Source organism: Vipera ursinii, assembly GCF_947247035.1.
Source record: "Vipera ursinii genome assembly, chromosome: 4".
Classification (NCBI taxonomy): domain Eukaryota; kingdom Metazoa; phylum Chordata; class Lepidosauria; order Squamata; family Viperidae; genus Vipera; species Vipera ursinii.
Window position 1 is genome coordinate 64437258 of NC_139514.1, and position 21360 is coordinate 64458617.

Sequence of the window (21360 nt, forward strand, 5' to 3'; positions counted from 1 at the left end):
CTGCTTGGCGGCGGCCTGCAGGAACCCTACTGAGGGCGCGCAAACAGTGCAGGCGCAGAGCGAGGCCCCGCCCTCCCCAGAGACTCATTGTGCAGTAACCGGATTGACTTCTTCTCGTGCGGGATCCGTGTCGTCCTTTCCCCCTTCTTACTTCACAAGTAAGCGTGAGCCTGAAGGGGACAGAACCATCCACTCCCTCAACAGGTAGGTGTTTGAGACCGCTCGCGTCATGGCCCTGAGCGCCAACCTCACAACTGCCCCCTCCTTTCCCCCTTCTCTCTCTCTCTTTCTCTCTCTGTTACAGCCTTTCATCTTCTTTTCCTCTCGCCCCTGCAAGCTTGCAATACTTGTCATGGCGCCTCCCGGGGCTCGAGACTTTTCCCTCTCTCCTCTTCCCAAGGTGCCTGGCTTTATGGAGGGGAAAGCAAAGCGGACAGATGGCACGCGCCCTCCCCGAGGAATCATCCCGTGGCAGCAGGTGGGAATTGAGGCCGTTTGTTTTGCTGATGCGTGCCAGGCGAAGCCATCAGAATGCAGCTGTGGAGGGAAAAATGCTCCCGCCTGACTCCCTTCCCCCATTGTTGGCGACTCCATACAGCTGGCCCGAACCTCCGCCGATGGGCTCCAGTCCATGGAGAGCTCCCAGCGGGTCGACACAGCAAGGCCAGTGCATGGGGATGATTGCATGCACCCAGGAGGCCGCATCCTGGGCCGCCGATGAGCTGGCAACTCCATACAGCTGGCCCCAACCTCCGCCAATGGGCTCCAGTCCACAGCTCCCGTACGGCCGGCCCCAACCCGCCAGGAGCTCTCTGTGGACTGAAGCCCGTTGGTGGAGGTCGGGGCCAGCCGTACAGAGTTGCCAGCTGATCGGCGCATCTTCGGGGCTGCCAGGGCTCAGCGGAAGCACTGGGATCAGTGCCGCTTTGCAGCTGATCGATGCTTCTTTGGGGCTGTCAGGGCTCAGCGGAAGCGCCAGAATCAGTGCCAGGCTCCAGCTGGAGCTAGGCGCTGATCCTGGTCCTTCTGCTGAGTCCTGAATAAACACCAATCACCTGGAAAGCGGCACTGATCCTGACATGTCTGCTGAGCCCTGAAGAAACACTTATCACCTGGAAAGCAGCATTGATCCCTGCTCACACACACACACAAAAACGTGCGAGCAGTTACAGCTGAAGAAGTTTCAGCCTTCAACTACAGCTCCCAATCCTCCACCATTTGCAAAGACAGAAAGAGACAGAGAGGCACTTGCGCTTTCCTTCTCTCTCTCTCTTCATGCCGGCTTGCCCCCTAGCAGGGCTCCTGATTGGCCCTGCACACATGGCCAGGAAGGTGCATCAGAGTCCCAGGTACCGGTAAGGCAATCGGCCTGCTCCTCTCCCATCGCCTGCTCTGCCAGGTACTTCCAAAGGTAGCTGCTTCAAGATCACACGGGCAGCCCTCAGCTGCTCCCTTCCCCTCCCCTCCTCCAAACTGATCCCCAGTCCAGCGTGCCTGAGTGAGGAATTCTGGGAGTTGAAGTTAGGAAGCAATGATGAGCTCATGTTGATTTCTTAACTGGACAGTTTGGGCTATACCAAGTATTAATTTTCCTCAATTTATGTCTGTAAATTGATTTGAGGGGTGTGATTGCTTGGATTATGATAGAAGTGTTATAGTTAAGTGGGCATCAGGTTTCTTGGTAAAAATGGAGAAAGAAGGAAGGAAGGAAGGAAGGAAGGAAGGAAGGAAGGAAGGAAGGAAGGAAGGAAGAATGAGAGGGAGGGAGGGAAGGAGGAAGGGACAAAGAGAGAAGGAAGGAAGAAAGGAAGGAAGGAAAGGACAATGGGAGAGAGGGAGGGAGAGAGAGAAAGAGAGAGGGAGAGAAAGAAAGAGAGGGAAAGAGAAAGAGAAAGGGAGAGAGAGGAGAAAGAAAGAGGGAGGGAGAGAGAAAAAGAGAGGGAGAGAAAGAGAGAGGAGAAAGGGAGGGGCAAAGAAAAAGAGAAAGGGAGAGAAACAGAGAGAAACAGAGAGGGAGAGAAAGAGAAGGAGAGAAAGAGGGAGGGGGAGAGGGAGGGAGGGAAATATAGAGAGGGAGAGAGAGAGAGGAGAAGAAAGAGGGAGGGAGAGAGAAGGAGAAAGAAAAAGAAATATTTATTTATTTATTTTATTTATTTAATTAAATTTTTATACCGCCCTTCTCCCAAGGGACTCAGGGCGGTGTACAGGGCATATAATAAAAATACAAAACTACAAAAGTTAAAAATAGAGGGAGAAAGAAAGAAAGAGAGAGGGAGGGAGATAAAGAGGGAGAGAGAGATTAAGTGAATCTGGTTTCCCCACTAACTTTGCTTGTCAGAAGGTTGCAAAAGGCGATCACATGACTCTGGAACAATGTGACCATCATAAATACAGTACGAATCAGTTGCCAAGTATCTGAATGTAAATCACATGACCCTGGGGATGCTGCAATGGTCATAAGTGTGAAAAATGGTCATAAGTCACTTTTTTCAGTGCCGTTGTAACTTTGAACAATCACTAAACAAACTGTTCTAAGTCAAGGACTACCTGTACTTTATCATTTTTCCCCTTTTTTTGGTCACGTTTTTGACACCTTGTGTGGCATTTGAATGTTGCCATATTCTAAAAATGGTACAATTGGTGAAAAGGTTGAAAAGCCCTGCACTATTCTAGTTCAATGCCTAACAGTACCTCAACAATTATTGAACTTATTATGCAATAAATTCTCATGAACTGGAGTCTACATGATCAATTGGTATAAGGTAGCATTATATATTGAAAGATGATATATTGGTTAGATCCAGTCTTTCTGCAAATGAGAAGATCTATTTATGTGTGGCTTTTGAACCAATAGAGGGATTTCTCTGGAAAATATGGATTTGCAATTTCCACTTCTTATGTTGTTCCAAAATATCCCTTCCAGCAGAGCACAATCTTTCAGGAAAGAAAGGGCTTAAGCAGGTAGAGAACAATCAGGTAGCTTTGCTTCCAATGGGTTGAACAAAGACTGAGTATGCATCAGTATGGGAGAATGAACTAAGCAGGCATGCTTATGCATCAGTGAATGCACTGGAAAAGAAGTATGAAACTAAGTAATGTTCTGTTTTAGTGCCACACAATCTAATAAATCTAAACTTACATTTACACATATGAATGGCTAGTTTTTAAAGACCTGTTGTCTGACTTAAAAAAAACGTAACAAATTTTGATCAATTAAACCATGGAATTTGCAGATAAAGAAACAGTTCTGAAGTAGCAAGTACAGTCGTCTCCTTATACCTAGAGGAGGGAGAGATATTTATGAAATGAAATAAAAAGTACACGAACCTATTGTAACTAGGTACTGCTAGCTATTTTAAAGTCTTCCATACCACCTGATTCATCAGGGATACTTTTAAAGCAGATTAGAAATTTTTAATCCATTATTAATCCAACTTGGAAAATACTAGTTTTATCAAAACAAAACTTAATGAAAGTAAGAATTAGCTAATGGTATTTGTATACTACATAATTTTAATCTATGAAATACTAAGACATTTGAAACTCAGGAAGTATATCCCACCCAGGGAACCAAGCTCTTTCAAAGGACTAAATGTAAAATGTGAAATGCGTTATCGTGACCTACTATAATTTGGTGGTGTGAATCTCAGTTTTAACAAATGTCTTCAAACATAACTATGCAAAAACCACTAACATTTATATATAAGGTAGCAAAATATTCTCATTTTCACAGTTACATTGTCATGGTTACACTTGTTGCTCTTATATAGTTTTAGATTACACTTTTCCCCTAGGAACTCAAGACAACATACAACATACAATTAGTGCAGGTTCACGTCCCACCAGGCTCAAGGTTGACTCAGCCTTCCATCCTTCCGAGGTAGGTAAAATGAGGACCCAGATTGTTGGGGGCAATAAGCTGAGTTTGTAATAATGCCGCTTGCAGAAAGGTTAACAATCACAATAGCATTAAACATAATAAAATACAATCCTAACAATCCCAGCAGGTGACTGGGAGAGGAGAGGCTAAAAATTACAGGTAATCCTCAACTTACGACTGGTTACTTAGTGACAATTTGAAGTTACAACATGCCCTCCCAAAAGCTACTTACAACCGATTTTGAAGTTACAAAGGACACACACACACACACACACACACACACACACACACACAAACACACACCAGGATCACCTGATGGCCTTTTGAGTGCTTGGCAACTGGCTCACCTTTACAGCCATTTGCACTGTCCCGAAGTGACTTTTTGACATGTTTTGCCAGTTTCCAGTGTTTGCTTCTGTTTCTGGCAAAATATGGGTAAAATGGGTTTGCTTGACAACCACGGCATTTACTTAATAATTATTGTATTTGCTTAACCAAGGTGTTCATTTAACAACCGCTGCAAAAAATGCCAAAAAGTTGTGTTCAACCACATAATGTCTTGACTTATGATAGCAATGATTTAACTACCATAATTCCAGACTCAATTTTGTTCATAAGTCGAGTAGCTGCACAAAAAGATCTTTTCCAGAATAAGTGAAACATCATAGCAAGAACAATTTGCCCCCCAAAGCCATCAGATTTAGACTAAATGGTCTAAGGAATATCACAATATGTGGGAAGATTGAGGAGAAAACATCAGAATCCCATGCTATGCAGGGTATTTAAAGGTAAACAATTTGAATTATGCCAGAAATGAAGCAGAAACCAATGATGGTCTTTAACCACGATGAGAAATGTTTCCATGAATGATCCCTGCTAATAGCCTATTAAGTGCAACTTCCAGATAGTTTTCATTAATAGATCTGTTTACAGCATACTGCTCTTGAGTCTATTTTTGAGAGAACCAAAATGTAGTTATCCAAAACCATGCCTTTTCTGCTAGTTTTAAACTATTAATTGGTGTTAAATCAGTATAATGGTATGTGGGAATGACTTTGGGAAGCCAGGCAAAAAGATGCTGCTGGAGAACAGTCAGATAAGAGGGAGCATAGCCCACAGCTGCACAGCAAGAGGCTCTGGAGGGATGCTCCCTAAATTATTGGGATGCAAAGGTGACAGCGAGAAAATTGTTCTTACAGACTTGGAAGTTTCTGTTAATGTAGCTTTACAATAAAGTAGAATTAATTTATCTGGCCTTTCCTGCCTAGTCTATCTGGTAAGGCTGACCATTAGTTTCTAGGTAATACAGCTTTCAGCTATAAGTCTGATATTTTAGGAGTGCAACTCCTTTTAAAAGTATGTCATCTTCATCCCATTAGTGTCTAATATAGGGATAGAGAGTGGGTATCCATCCAGATGTCAAAAAATTCCAATTGTTATTAATTTAAGTTAGCAAATTTAGTGTAGGTAGTCCTCGACTTACAACCAAAATTGAGTCCAAAATTTCTATTGCTAAGCAAGATATTTGTTAAGTAAATTTTGCCCCATTTTATGCTCCATTTCTTCATGAATCACCTTTATTATTTTTTATTATTTGAATATTTTTCTTCTAAACAGAAGTGTTGCTGACTACTAATTCTTGGTTTTTCTCAATGTGATTTACCCCTTTGGCTATATGTGCAGCAGATAAAGAGGAAAAATATCATTATTTTATTTATTTGAAATATTTATAGTCCACCACTATAGCTTACCACGCAAGCTTTGTGGCAGGTTATAATCTATAAAATAATTTAGTAAATCCAGGTAAATTATATAGTTTAAAACACATCATAACAATCACAGTAACACTGACAAAAAGGCACTTGAGGAAGAAAAGGCACGGTCTGGCTATGAATATTAAATCAGAATGTGAGAGTAAAAGTCAGATTGACATGTAGCACTGAAAGGCAGATATAACTCCAGCTTGCCTTCCATGCGATTAGAATCTCAAATTTGGGCTTCCAGAATAGAGAAGAATCTCTCCTATATATGTCCCTATAAAATGCCTCTCTGAGCTATGAAATATTAGGGCAGCATCTTCCTCTTCCTCCTCCTCTGCAAATCAACTGTAATACAGTTCTAGCCCCTTACTATTTGCAAAAACAAATAAAAAACCTAAGAACATATAATATTACATTGGGCTAGTCAATTCTACATAACTATATGAATCTTTAAAAATGACATGTTCTGTAGTCCAGTTTAAAATATTTATAAGAAAATAGAATTACATAGCATAAATATATTTATTAATTTTTGGAAGCTTTCTTCCAAAAAAGAAAGCCAGCCAAATGAAAATTCTCATCCTGCAACCTGAATATTTACTTGAATTTAATTCCTTTAGTTTGATGAGAGGCAGGAAAAAAAAATAGAGAGACAGGATGGTCAAATTCAACTGCAAAAGCAAATTCTATTTTCTTTGTGGGAACTATTTAGCTATTTGAGATATCAAAGAAGACAGAGGCTGTCAGGCCCCAAAGTAATGTATCCTCAGTTATTTTAGCTTTGTAGCTTTCTTTGTTGCCTGCCATTCTGTTGGGAAGGGGAATCCTTTGGGGATGCTTTGCACTGTCTGCTTTGTTGCCTTGTTGCCCTTCCCCCTCTTACCCTTATCTGAGAGACAGTTTGTGCTTGGAGCCAGAAGAAATTGAAAGTGAGAGAGACCTTGAAGAGCCCGCCAAAAAGACCAGTTACCAAAATACGATGCCACCTGTGGATTGGCTGGGATTCAAATGAACGCTGGGACACTGGGGGAGGAGTACTGAATGCTACTTATCGCTTTGTGGGTTTTCCTCTCAGATCTCACCTTGATTCCCTGCTGTCACTAGCCCCTAATAAAAGTTTCCTTTTGAGACAATGCTTGTTTCAAGAGTTCTGCTTTCTTGGGTGGTTTAGCTGAGGTAGATCTGCACAGTGTCCAGCCCGGAGAGGCAGCTGCCCTACTGAGGTGGGTCGCAACTGACATGCCCCTTCCTACCAGCGATATGGACGAGGGTGCACTGGAGATTTTATCCTGGCAGACCAGTAAAGAGGGGACCGGCAACCCACCAGCAGACCTACGAAAGCTACACCATGCTGATCCTTGTTTGCTTAGAAGAGAACACAATGGAGCATTATCTTTTCTCTTATTATTCACAGATGATATTGCAATTATAACAAAAACTGAGTTAGAAGCACAAACTATCATTTCAAGATTGGAAAATAAATTCACAATTAGGAATCTTGGGAAAATAAGCCACTATTTGGGGTTAGATATTGTGAAAACAAATAGGGGTTTTAAGATTTCGCAAGCCAGTAAAATATCTCAGTTATTAAAGAGATACAATATGGAAATGTGTAAACCAGCAAAAACTCCGATGGCTATGGATTTTAAGGACACTAATGTTGAGAGTCCTGTATTTGATAAGACTATGTATCAATCTTTGATAGGAAACCTTATGTATCTGAGTAATTGGACTAGACCTGATATTTCTTACTGTGTAAACCAATTAGCTAGGTACAACAATAATCCAACTGTTAGACACTGGCAATCAGCTAAACGAGTATTAAGATATTTGAAGCAAACTATTCACTACTCGTTATATTTTGAGCCAAATCGTGAGTTAATCCTTACTGCATATGCAGATGCGAGTTTTGCCTCTGAGGCAAGCACTCGTAAATCTACTTCAGGGTTGGCTATAATGTTGGGTGATTCTTTGATTGGATGGAAGTCCATTAGACAAAAGCACATAAGCCTATCTACAATGGAGGCTGAATTTTCATGTCTATCAGTGTTATGTACAGAACTGCTAGTGTACAAACAATTATTGTTAGATATGGGTTTAAATGTAAATGATCCATTCATTGTATATGAGGACAATCAAGCTGCGATAAAGATGGCTAATAATGCTGCAGTAAGAACAAGATCTAAACATACTGATCCTTCATTATTTAAATGTCAGACAATGTATCAAGGATAAATTAATACAGCTAGAGTATTGTTCATCAGATGTAAATATTGCAGACCATTTTACGAAGGTACAAAGTGCTGTGAAACACAATGCTAATTGTGAAAGAATGTGCATAGGATTGTAAGGGTTATATATTATTCTACCCAAAGGGGAGAATGTTAGGCATATGGTGTTAGCCTACAATGTTGGGTTGAAAATATATTAACCATAATGCTATGTCTTTAAGTTGTTAATTGGCCAATGGGTGTGTAAGTGTTCTCATGGCCATAAGAGGAAGCTAGGAATGTAGCTTCTCTCTCTCTCTCTGAATTCACTGCTCTCTACTATTACTGTTTTTGCTCTGCTGTTAGTTTACTACTGTTGTAACCTGAACTGTGTATTGACCTCTGGACCGGTAAGAAGACTTTGTAGTTTGGATTACTCTTTGGACTGTTGCTATTGTTTATGACCTGGACTGTTTATTTTTTGACTGTGCATTTTTGTTCTTACACCACCTCAAAAGTAAACTACCTTTTGTTTTTATAACTCAGTGTATTCTTGTGTGACTTTTACTGCTCTCAGTGCCCTTCCTTGTCTGTGCAACTCTTTGGTAGCACAAGGAGACATCTGCACAACAAATTCCTTAACACACCCTCACCGAACAGGAACTGCAGAGCTCCCAATGGAATACCGAGACCTGGCCAAAGTGTTCAGTGAACAGAAGTCGGATGAGCTTCCATCCCATCAACCCACAGACTGTGCCATTGAAATTATCCCAGGGTCGAAGCTTCCCAAACCAAAGATGTACTCCATGACCCCATGAGAACTTAATGAACTTTATAAGTTAATTGAAAAGAACTTAGCACGGGGTTTCATCCAGCCTGCAAAACCCCGGGCAGCAGCTCCCATGCTATTCAGAGAAAAGAAGGATGGGTCGCTTCGTCTCTGCAGTAGAGGCCTGTAGAGGCCTGAACGATGTATGCGTGGAGAACCTGTACCCCCTCCCTCTCATGAAAGACATGTTTGCACACCTGACAATAGGAAAATTACCATATAAGAATAAGGGAGGGGGATGAATGGAAGGCTGCATTTAATTGTCCCATGGATTGTTTCCAATTTAAGGTGCTACCTTTTGGACTTCAAGGGCCCCTGCTGTGTTTATGCAATTAATAAATGAAGTTCTGTATCAGCACCTCTACAAAGGGGTTTTAGTTTACCTTGATGACATCAAGGCAGAACATGTTAAATTAGAGCGGTACCGAATAAACTGCACTCTACTAAGCTATATGCCAAACTCTTCTCTAAATGTGAATTCCACAGGATCGTATTGACTATTTATATTTGGGTTACCGCATTTCCAGTAAGGGGGCCCAAAATGGACACAGAGAAAGTACGAGCTGTGCTAGAGTGGGCTCCTCCTTGTACTAGAAAGCAGCTGCAAAGTTTTTAGGTTTCGCAAATTTTTACTAGCAGTTCATCCCTGTATTTGTGCAAATCGCACTCCCCATCACAAATCTATTAAAGACTAAGGGAGCAGACAAACCAAAACCCAGCCAGCCACTGAAATGGACAGGGGAATTTGAGAAGCCGCATTCGAGAAGTTGTTTTTTGTTTTTTTTAATCCCATTTATATCCCGCCCTTCTCCGAAGACTCAGGGCGGCTTACAATTTAAAGCACAAATCAATGTGCTTAGCAATAGCCTTCATTCTATGTATATGCCTGCTTATTAGGGCTTTCGCCCTCCCCCAAGCGGCATTATTACAAAGTCAGCTTATTGCCCCCAACAATCTGGGTCCTCATTTTACCTACCTCGAAGGATGGAAGGCTGAGTCAACCTTGAGCCTGGTGGGATGCAAACCTGCACTAATTGCAGGCAGCTGCTGTTACTTAAGGAGGCATTAGCCCACTGCTCCACCAAGGCTCTTAAAAGGACTTTTCTCTATGGAGCCGGTTTTAAAGCACCTAGACCCAGAGAAAGCTTTTGTCATTCAGGCCAACACTAGTGATGTGGCCATAGGAGCAGTCTTACTTCAAAGGAACAAGGAAGGCCAGCTGCAACCTTGGGATTATACTTCTAAAAAACTCTCTGAAACTGAGCACCGGTGGGCAACCTGGGAGAAGGAAGCTTATGCTGTGTGATGGGCTAACCTGGAGACATTTCTTAGAGGGGAGCAAAATACCGTTCCAAGTATGGACTGATCATAAGAACCTGGAAGCAATGAAAACTCCTAGAAAATTGTCCCCTAAATATGCACCGTGGTCCCAACATTTCCACCGATTTAACTTTACAATCCATTACCTTCCTGGGGGGAGGAACTTCTTAGCAGATGCTTTATCTAGAGTGTTGCAATATAACAGTGTTAAATCGGAAGTAATTGAGCAATTTATGCCTCCTAAACAATTTGCAGCACCTGTCACTACTGACGCACAGAGCAAAACCACAAAGCCAATAGACTGAATAGTGCGCCAGGATATCAAAAAAAGCACTAGAGACTGATGAATAGTTTCAGAATAATAAGAATTTATGCTTAATCAAAGATGACCTGGCCTAGGTTGGAAAGAAACTATACATGCCAGCAAGCTTAAGACTGAGAATAATGCAAGCTGGGCACGATTCTAAGACTCCAGGACATTTTGGATTTGTTAAAACTCTACATCTACTAAAAAGGAAATTTTGGTGGCCTTCTTTGAAAAAGGACATAGAGAACTATGTGGCGAGCTGCACCACATGTGCTGCAGCTAAGCAACGGCAAGGGAAGATGCCGGGACTTTTACAGCCAGTGGGCAAGCCCTTCAGCACCCTTGAGACAGATCTCTATGGATTTTATTGTAGAGGTCCCTGAAAGCTCTGGAAATACAGTTATTTGTGTGGTTACGGACCTGTTCTCTAGACAAGCCCATTTCATTCCTTGCCCCAAAATCCCAACAGCCAAAATGCTAGCTAAACTGTGCAACATATCTATCGCTTCCATGGGGCCCCACATCAGACAGGAGGCTCCAATTCACTTCTAAGTTCTGGAGAGCTTTTCTAGATCTTTAGGGTTCTAGTCAAGGACTTTCATCTAGTCATCATCCTCAAACAAATGGCGGGACAGAACGACTGAACTCAGTTCTAGAACAATATCTTAGATGCTTTATGAACTATCAGCAAGATAATTGGACTGATCTGTTGCCTTCTGCAGAAGTGGTGTATAATAATGATGTGCATTTGAGCACTGGTTATACCCCTTTCCAGGTTGCCAATGGGCAGATTTTTGTCCCCATTCCAGAGTTACCCTCCAAAGAACCTGAAATCCCCTCTTTGCAAGAATGGATCAAACAATTACAAAACACCTGGCTAGTAGTACGTAAAGCACTAGATGAGGCCAGAAATCCCTATAAAGCCCAAGCTGATAAAAATAGGATAGCGCAAACATCTTTTAGGATTGGAGATAGTTTATCTGTCTACAAAATACTTACAATCCTTGCAACCCTCTAAGATGTTGGGGCCTAAATTTATAGGACCTTTTCCTAATTAAGCACATTATTAATCCAGTGACAGTGGAACTAAAGCTCCTTAAGAGCCTCAGACAAATCCATCCTGTCTTTCATTGTAGTTTACTTAAACCTGAGATTACATCTACCCTTAGGCCTCCAGCCCCTCCTGTCCCTGTGTGGGTGGAAAGAGAACATTTCAAAATACGTGAAATTCTCAATTCTCAAAAGCACCATGGTTCCAACCAATACTTAGTAGCTTGGGAAAACTTTCCTTCTGCGCAAAACGAATGGGTGTATAAAAAGCATCATGCAAATTATCCTGACCAGCCTGACTGATATGACTGTTTTATTTGTTTTCCTCCCTTTCCCTTTTTGTTTTACAGGTGGATTTCCCATTTTTCTAGGGGATCCATATGTCAGGCCCCAAAGTAATGTATCCTCAGTTATTTTAGCTTTGTAGCTTTCTGTCGCCTGCCATTCTGTTGGGAGGGGAGAGCCTTTGGGGATGCTTTGCACTGTCTGCTTTGTTGCCTTGTTGCCCCTCCCCCAGAGGATGGAATGTCTTACCCTTATCTGAGAGATGGTTTGTGCTTGGAGCCAGAAGAAATCAAAAGTGAGAGAGAAATTGAAGAGCCCGCCAAAAAGACCAGTGTGGCTTGGCTGGGATTCAAATGAACGCTGTGACACTGGGGGAGGAGTACTGAATGCTACTTTTAATATATCGCTTTATGGGTTTTTCTCTCAGATCTCACCTTGATTCCCTGCTGTCACTAAAAGGTAAAGGTAAAGGTTCCCCCGCACATGCGTGCTAGTCGTTTCTGACTCTAGGGGCCGGTGCTCATCTCCGTTTCATAGCCGAAGAGCCAGCGCTTGTCCGAGGACGTCTCCGTGGTCATGTGGCCGGCATGACTAGACGCCAAAGGCGCACGGAACGCTGTTACCTTCCCACCGGAGTGGTCCCTATTTTTCTACTTGCATTTTTACATGCTTTCGAACTGCTAGGTTGGCAGAAGCTGGGACGAGTAACAGGCGCTCACTCTGCTACGCGGCACTTGGGATTCGACCCGCCAAACTGCCGACCTTCCGATCGACAAGCTCAGCGTCCTAACCCACTGAGCCACTGCGTCCCCTTCCTGCTGTCACTAGCCCCTAATAAAAGTTTCCTTTTGAGACAATGCTTGTTTCAAGAGTTCTGCCTTCTTGGGTGGCTTAGCTGAGGTAGGTCCTTACAGAACCATATGTTAAGGTAACTTTAAATATCTTCAACTAGTGGCAATCTCTCATTCACATATGTGTTCTGTGTCTATTTGCTACCTTTGAACAGCCTTTCTTCATTATTTTTCCAAAATTCCTCTCAAACATTTTACTTCTCTATTGCTGAATGCTTTTACTTGTAATAATTAAATTCCTAGCAACTCTCTGCTATCCTATTATTAAAAATTACAAGATTTCTGAAGTTAATTGGCGACAGCACAGTGTTCTGTAGTAAAGACAGGCAATCTATTACTTCCACATATTAACCCATAATGCCTGACCTTTGGTTATTTTACCACAATATTCCAAAATAACCAGGGCGAGTTTTTAAAAAAATAAGTTACCTATTTTTGTTATTTATAGTAGTAACTACATTGCTAATTCTATATAAAAGCAAAATATAAATACTAGATGAAGCTATTCTTATGTGAAAAGTCAATAACATATTTTTATTTCTGCAGATATTCTGTGTTACTGATAATTAGTTAACAACAGACATTTATTCATATATTTCATCTTAGTCAATCTAAAAAGATACATTTTGAAGCAGGTCACTATCTCCAATTTGTTAAAGATGACTTTAAATATATTTAAAGGCTTCTCTGAGAAGTGGCAAACTGAGGTCAATAGAAGTTTCAGTTCAAATCTTTTCATATAGATAAAAGCTAAATATATATTTTCTTTATGACCCATAGTGGAATGATAATTGCATTACATAAATTCTAATCCTTGCCTTAGAATAGCTGGCTTTCCAAATAACATAATGTCTAGGCCTCATATCTTATTAGTGACTAGTTTTTCATTGTTAAGACCCTCTGGGTCCAGAAGATCACAATGTATACAGTATATCCTGGTTAATTAGGAAATTGAAACCAAAAAGAGATTAGATATTTCAACAAGATGACCTAACATACATCCAAATAAATCATAAAGTACTTTCAAGAAAGAAAGCTATAGGTTTAGGAATGATTAGTTCACAGTTCTAAGACTTGATTATTGAAAATCTGTGGGGAGATCAAACATGTATGATAACTAAAGAGATTGAAGAATATTTGTGAGCTAAAAAGAATTGCAAGAAAGAGTAGGAAAAATTTCAAAAACAAGAATAGAAACACCCTGTCCATAAAATAAATAAATAAAAGAAAGTAGTTATGGAAGCTGTTGTTTCTCCCAAAGGGATATTGCTTTTGTATTTGCCATATTTAGTTTTTTTAAGTGGAGTCTTTAAAGAAGTGCAGTTCACTCAAATTTGCTAAAAGAAGTTGGCTACCTCTTGTTTCATGCAAAGTTCACTGAAACATACAATAGAATCAGGGATACCTAAATTTTTGTGAGCAACTGTACTATTGTCTGCTTCAAGGCATCCGGTATCTTCTCCCTACACATAATAAATTTACTATAACTTTGGATTAGGTTGATCAAGTTAATAATGATAAATCCATTCATATCTCAAATGCATACATTTATCTCCCAAAATCAGAAAATGGTATTTTGATTCCAGAGAACCCCAGAAAACTGACACAGCACTTATCTAACATCATTAATTGGGCAAGATCAAACATATAAAGGGAAATGTTTTGCAACCCCTTAATTCATGGCACTAAAATTTAGCTGAAAACTAAAACAAAATTTGTGACAGTACTGTAATTAATAATTTTATTCATTTATTTAATTTATTAAGTTTTTCTGCCCATCTCACCACAAGGCGACTCTTATACAAATAACCCCCAATAGTCTTTAACTTACTAACTTCCCACCCTAAAAGTGTGAAAGTTGAATAAAAATTCCCTTTCTCCTTTGATGATGTCATTGTGCTCCTGCCAGAACTCTTTGCAGCCCTTAGACCAGGGGTGTCAAACTGCCGGCCTGTGGGCCAGTTTCATCATAACGAAGCTGCGCCCACCCCATTGCTGGCAATGCAAAGAGTCACGATATGTCGCGACATGTCACGTGACATAGTGAGTTTGACACCCCTGCCTTAGACACTGCAAGAAATTTTGAAAATCTATCCATTCTCCTCTCATTATATAGCACTTTTTACTATCTATTTTCTAAACTTTGGCTAATCTGGCTCATTGTCTATAGATTTTCTAAAAACAAAAGGGTTATCTGGATTCTAGAGTAGTAGAAAGGGTACTAAAGAACAATCTTTACAGTCCATTTCCATACTTCATAGCAAGAGTAGACCTTGTCATCTGGAAAATGCTCTAGCAGATTGACTAACACTATTCTTTAAAATGGAAGACATTAATTATATTCCTTATCTCAACACTGTACATAAAGATATAATATAAACAGTTACATTAATAATTTCCTTATAATTCATAAATTACAGATAAATATATAACTTATATCTTCATGACATATTACACCATGATAAACAGGAAACCTAGGTTACCCAGAGCTAAAGCAAATACCCAAGTATATTTTGTTTCAGATACCAAGTTCATTTCATGTAGAAAATAATGCTATTTGTCTTGACTTCCTAACAATTATAATTAATATTATTCTTTGTCACTTCTGTATTCAGTTCTTAATTGCATTTATTTATACCTATTATCTGTTAATATCTTTTTATAATGATAACAATAACTAGTGATATTATCCCTGGAAATTGCATTGTAGATAAGTAAGATCAGTTTTATTTTTGGAAAAACAATTTGAGAAATATGAAGTTCTTTATTCCTCCTGTTTTGTTTTTATAATTAAGCTTCTGGTCTTCATTTGCTTTAAATACAGCTTTATCAAATTCAACATATGCCTGTTTCAAATGTACATTATTGTTAACCTCTGTTTAATTAAGATGCATTATCTTGAAAACTAGAAAAGGTAATCCTTTATTTCCTTGATTGTAACTGCATGACTAAAGAATTCTACAATACATTTTGCACCAAATATACTTGGTCCTGGAATTGTGTCAAACAAGCAAATAGAGTTTAAGCAAAATATACTTTAATTCTTTTTTTTAAAGAAATAAAAAACAAAGGACAGAGCAACAAATTTATAGTCAGAAAAGATCTGGGCATTACACTAATGCTAGATTTTGTAGAGGAAAACAGAATTTCATTTTTGCATTTTTCCCCATTATTCAAGACAAGCATCTTCAACAATATTGCCTTTAAATAATTCTCAATTATATCGGACATAATTTAGTGCACAGACATAGTAGTAAATAACATCTTCCAACAATACCTTTAACATCATCAAACAAAAATATCCGCCTATCCCAGGTCCTTGGGAAGAACTCAATAGGTGGATAAAAATGCCAAATCCAGTCTAAACATTTGGCTGACTACGACACCAACCATAATAACAAATTTAGGAACTACAAAGACATGCAAGCAGAAGTAGAATGACTGTGGGAAAGGAAAGCACAAATAGTACTACTACTAATAGGAGCCATTTGAGATGGCATTTGGATGCCATCTCAAAACAACAGGAGCACCACTTGTATACCATCAACATTAACAAAACCACCACAAATCAACTGCAAAAGACAGCTTTACCTGGACACAGCTTCCATCTAGTGACAATACCTTTAATATCATAAAATAACATCATCTGTCTATCTCAAGTCTTTGGGAAGGATTTGATTAGTAGATTAAAATGTATCAGGCCCAGCCCTAGTGCAACACAGAACAATCCAGCCAAAGTTCAGTTCTTTATCTGGTTACATCCAATAGACAGAATCTTGCTAGATTAAACCTTTACTACTATTCTCCAATGGATATACCCTGGGAAATTCTAGCGGCTATCCTAACTCTCTTCCTCTGTCTCCTATTCAGGCTGTCTTGTGTCTTATCCCACCCCTCTCCTTGGAAAAGTGCTCCCTCTTCCTGAAAAACTGCCACTTCATTGGAGTCTATCACACCACCTCTCCCTCCTATGCACCATCCTTTACAAAATGCCAAATCCAGTCTAAACATTTGGCTGACTACGACACCAACCATAATAACAAATTTAAGAACTACAAAGACATGCAAGCAGAAGTAGAATGACTGTGGGAAAAGAAAGCACAAATAGTACTACTACTAATAGGAGCCATTTGAGATGGCATTTGGATGCCATCTCAAAACAACAGGAGCACCACTTGTATACCATCAACATTAACAAAACCACCACAAATCAACTGCAAAAGACAGCTTTACCTGGACACAGCTTACATCTATTTTCTAAAGTTTGGCTAATCTGGCTCATTGTCTGGATGGCCATATGACCAACAAAGATAATAAGTTTAATAATTTTTAAAGCCACCTGACCTCCAGCTATATGAAAAGATGCCAGATGGGTAACAAAGTATTCAGATGCACTACAACAAATATTGTCCCTAACCACTTTTGACTTGGAAAGTATTTTTCAGCCATAGAAGAATGGCCGGGGAAGAATCAATGTCTTTGCTGTATAGCTATTTGACAATACAGTACACATATGCTCATTTGTTTATTAATCATATTGATCCATTTACTTTAGCTGAATAAGCCACATTGCCGTAGTATGAACAGGCATTTATGGCTGTCTGGGAAATGAAGTTGCTCTTCCAACGCTGAATTATAAGTCAGAAATTCATGCTAACATTATTATTCTCAGAATTGATAGAAATTATTTATGGAAAAACCACAAATGAAAAATGAATGGAAACATTTCTATTATCCCAAAATTAGAAATGGTACCTGTAGCTTTATAATCAGTAACTACTATGGTACCTGTAGCCGTATAATCAGTAACTACTAATAGCATTGCACTCTATCTGAGGTCATACATTCACTATTGTAAATTGGCTTATTTCTGTTTAGCAAGTTTTGAAAATAATTTGTAAACCATGGATTGTAAACCATAATTTGTAACCATGGATTGTCAAAGTAGTGTCACATATGATTTATTCAGTAATCGGTTATAAGTTAGTGTTATATGTGAACTCAGATGCAGTGAATCCAGTCCCCATTGTCCAAGCTGGTGTCCATCACAACATCTGAGTAGAAAACATTACAGCTTAACCATGGGAAGTATATGCATAAGCATTTTCCTGAACCTCCCAACATTCGTCTTCACTAGATTTATCTAGTATTATCAAAGAAAGTGGAAACATAGGTCTATCCCAATATGCTGATTTCTTTATTTTTTCTAATTGTTACCCAATATAAATCTGCACTTTTTATAAAGCCAGATAATAAATGTTTGCATAAAATATTTGGCATATCCCAAGTATTTAAATCCTGTTAGCTCAGATTACAACAAGACTATTGCACATAAAGGGATTTTTTTATCCATATGTATATTAACTTACATTTGCATATACTGAACTGAATTTGCCATTTGCCTTTCTTTAAAAACATCCTAAAAGTTGGGTATATATTCATTTCATTGGTCTCCCTAGTTCAAGATCCATTCTAATGTTTAAAAACTTCCACTGTGACAATTGTTCATTTCTGTTTTTAATTTTAACCAGTTACCCATAAATAATAAAACATCTCCTTTCATCCAATGACTGCTCAGTTTGTTTAGTTTTTTTAATAAGGAACTTCATTAAAATGCTTTTGAAAGGCCAAATGAACAATGAATATTCAAATTACTTTATCCATGTGCTTCTTCATATTCTCAAAGCCATAAGAGGTTAATGAAATTTGTCCTTCTATATTCTAACACTTTTATCTATAATTACACTCTTTAGTATATCTGGGCAAAGGCCTTTAATAAAGCAGCAAGGACTAGATTCCTTATACCTTTCCAATCCAATGAAACAGAAGTTGAAAAGAAGTTATATAAAGTTCCTCAGGACTCTGCCTGCTTAGCTGTTCATCAAGTCAATAACTCTCTGAAAATGGAAAATAAAGGGACCGATCTGATTCTCTAGATCAGGGGTGTCAAACTGCCAGCCCGCGGGCCGGACGAGTCATGTGGAAGCCACGCCCACCCCATTGCCGGCAATGGCAAAATAGTCCTATGTCCCGCGACATCACGTGACATCACGAGTTTGACATGTCAGCTCTAGATTGTTTCAGACAGGTTTCTGTCTGTAGTATAGAGACAACATTGGTTGCACTTGTTGATGCCCTTTAAGAGGCAGGATATGGGGTAGTATAACCGCCCTGGTTCTCCTTGATCTTGCTGTATTTTTGATACCATCAACTTTAGTATCGTTCTGCTCCACCCGAAGAATTGGAAGCAGGAGGCGGAGTGTTAGATAGTTCTCTTCCTTTCTTTATGATTGAATCCAGCCAGTGTTTTTTAGAGGGCAGTGATAATATATCTCAATCCTGGATCAGCCTCAAAGTCTTATCCAAATATTTGGAGGATGTGGGGAACTAGACGGGAAAAGGTTAAGATTTGTTAAGAGTTGTGGGCTTTTGGACCCTCACCGGCCAGGGAAGTTTCATCTTTAGTCCCAAATGCGATTGCTCTTTCCCCTTTAGGACTGTGCACAATTTTGGGGATTCTTTAGCTCATAACTCCTACTAAAATTCATCTTATGTGCCATTTGCACACTTACCTGGGGCGGGACCCTTCAGACAATCTTACATACTTTGCTTATTTCATACATATACTTTAATGTGTTCATTAAGGGGATGACTCTTAAAAGCATTCAGAAACCACCATTGGTCCAGAATGTAGTGGCATGGGCAATCATGAGCATATCTTGTCAGGCCCATTAAAACCTTGGTTTTGTGAGCTGTGCTATTTACAGATAAATATCCAAATGCAATGGAATATATGCTATTAGGCCTTTCATGACATAGGGCCTGTTATCTAAATGACCATCTGTCTTCCATGACTTATGACCAATTTGTAAGGCTGCACAGAGTTGGCATGCTCTGGGTTACATCAATCAAGCATAAATACTTGTTGAGACTTAGGAAGCATGCTTACTTTTGTTGTGGCACCTGCCCTCTTGAATACAATACCCCTGAGATATGTGTGGTTCCTATTCTGGCCATATTCAAGAGCTCCTGCATTTTAATATATAAAGCAGGACATTAACAAAGTTGTGCAAAAAAGTGAAAAAATAAAAGTATGGTACGAAACTTGGAAAATAAAGCTCATGAAGTAGAATAGCTGTTTCCTTAGACAAAATAGGTATGCAAATATGGCAACTGAAATTTTAAAATCTATGACAGAGGTCCACAACCTATGGCCATGGCCCACTACTGGGCCGTGGCCTCTTGGCCACTGGGCTGCATGAGTAGCTGGGCAGAAAGGTTGGAGACCCCTGTTCTATGACATAATATATTATTTCCTTATTATAGTTACTGACAAGAATTCTCTAAGTTAACAAAATAAACAGTGTTTGTTTCAATGAAATAAAATGCAAATATAAAATTGTATTGAGATCTAAGAGCTAATCAAGATATTCTCAGTTTTACAGACAATATAAAACCGTCACAATTCAAGAAAACTGAAATTTACTGTTTGGTTGAAATAGTTGTACATAAATTAAACCATGCCTGCCTTGAGTACATGAACAATTAAGTATGAAACAGGCCCTGGTGTTTAGAAGGCATAAGAGAACATGGGCTATAGATTCAGTGTTGCCGTTTTTCCATAAGGGGACATTCTTAGCTCATAAAGAATTTTCCCTTGCAAACAGCTGTTGGGAAAGCATTAAAATATGGTAAAGTTAGTGCTGTATCTGAATTAGTTAAATTTCAGAACAATGCTGAACAGAATAAAAAGGAGTTGATTAAATATGTTATACTAAGCTATCAAGGAAACAGAATGCAAACTACATTGAACACAAATACCAGCATTTTAAATATTATAACTATTGATTTTAAAAGTATTTCTTAAATGTACAATCTTATAACTTCATTCGTTATCTGAACTTATTTATCTTCTCATCAATATGGTAAAAGAATAATACAGTGCTAATACTTATGAATGTTTCAGAGCAAACACATGTTTTCATTTAAACAAATGTACCAGAACTACAAGTGGTTGTATTCCAACCTTTAAAACTTTGTTATACAATAAATTAATAGGTCTGCTCTGCTCTGTTACACATCAAGATCCATACCTCAGTCTTTTGCCTTAATCTGCAATTAAGATCTAAGTATCTGAATGCATCTAAATCAGGGGTGTCAAACTCACAATGTCCCATGACGTGTCACAACTTTTTTCCCATTGCCGGCAATGGGGTGGGCACGGTTTCGCCATGAGACATCCGGCCCGTGGGCTGGCAGTTTGACACCCCTGATCTAAAGAATATAAGAGGATGGAATACAAGCCTTTATAGCCTAAATTAAGCCAACAATTACCAGCAATTTTAAATTACTATTGTAGGACAATGCCAGAAGAGTTAAAACTGGCTCCCTGCAAGCACCCAGAGAAAATATACTTAAAATGACTACATATGAAAATTTACATTTGGGGAAAAAATCAGTTTGTATACACACATACACAAACACATACAAATCTCTCTCTTTTCATCCATCCACCCAATAAAAACCTCTGGAACTATATCCAAGGGTATTCTGTAAAATAGTCTTCAATTCATCCCACTCAAAGCAACATTCTCAGGCTGTAATAGGTCACAACTAAGTATAGCACCTTCCTTCAAGAATAATTTTGCTTTGTCTATCAGCTGTCAACAAAACACAAAGAACTCATATGGTCCTGCCATATATTGTACATGTAGGAGAATCTTAACAAAATACAAAGACTGCAAAAAAAGAAAAAGGAAATGAAATTTGCATGGCAGGTACAATTCCATGCTTACTATGAATACAATATGCCAAATTTCCAGAGTCTCCATGGCATTCATAAAATAGTTTCACTATTTAATAAAATAC

General features: G+C 39.2%; 1 protein-coding gene across 1 annotated transcript in view; it reads right to left on the minus strand.

Annotated features, from left to right (window-relative positions):
* POLA1 (DNA polymerase alpha 1, catalytic subunit) overlaps window positions 1–21360 on the minus strand; it is a 267117-nt gene that overhangs the window by 102964 nt on the left and 142793 nt on the right. The gene's annotated exons all lie outside the window — the stretch shown is intronic.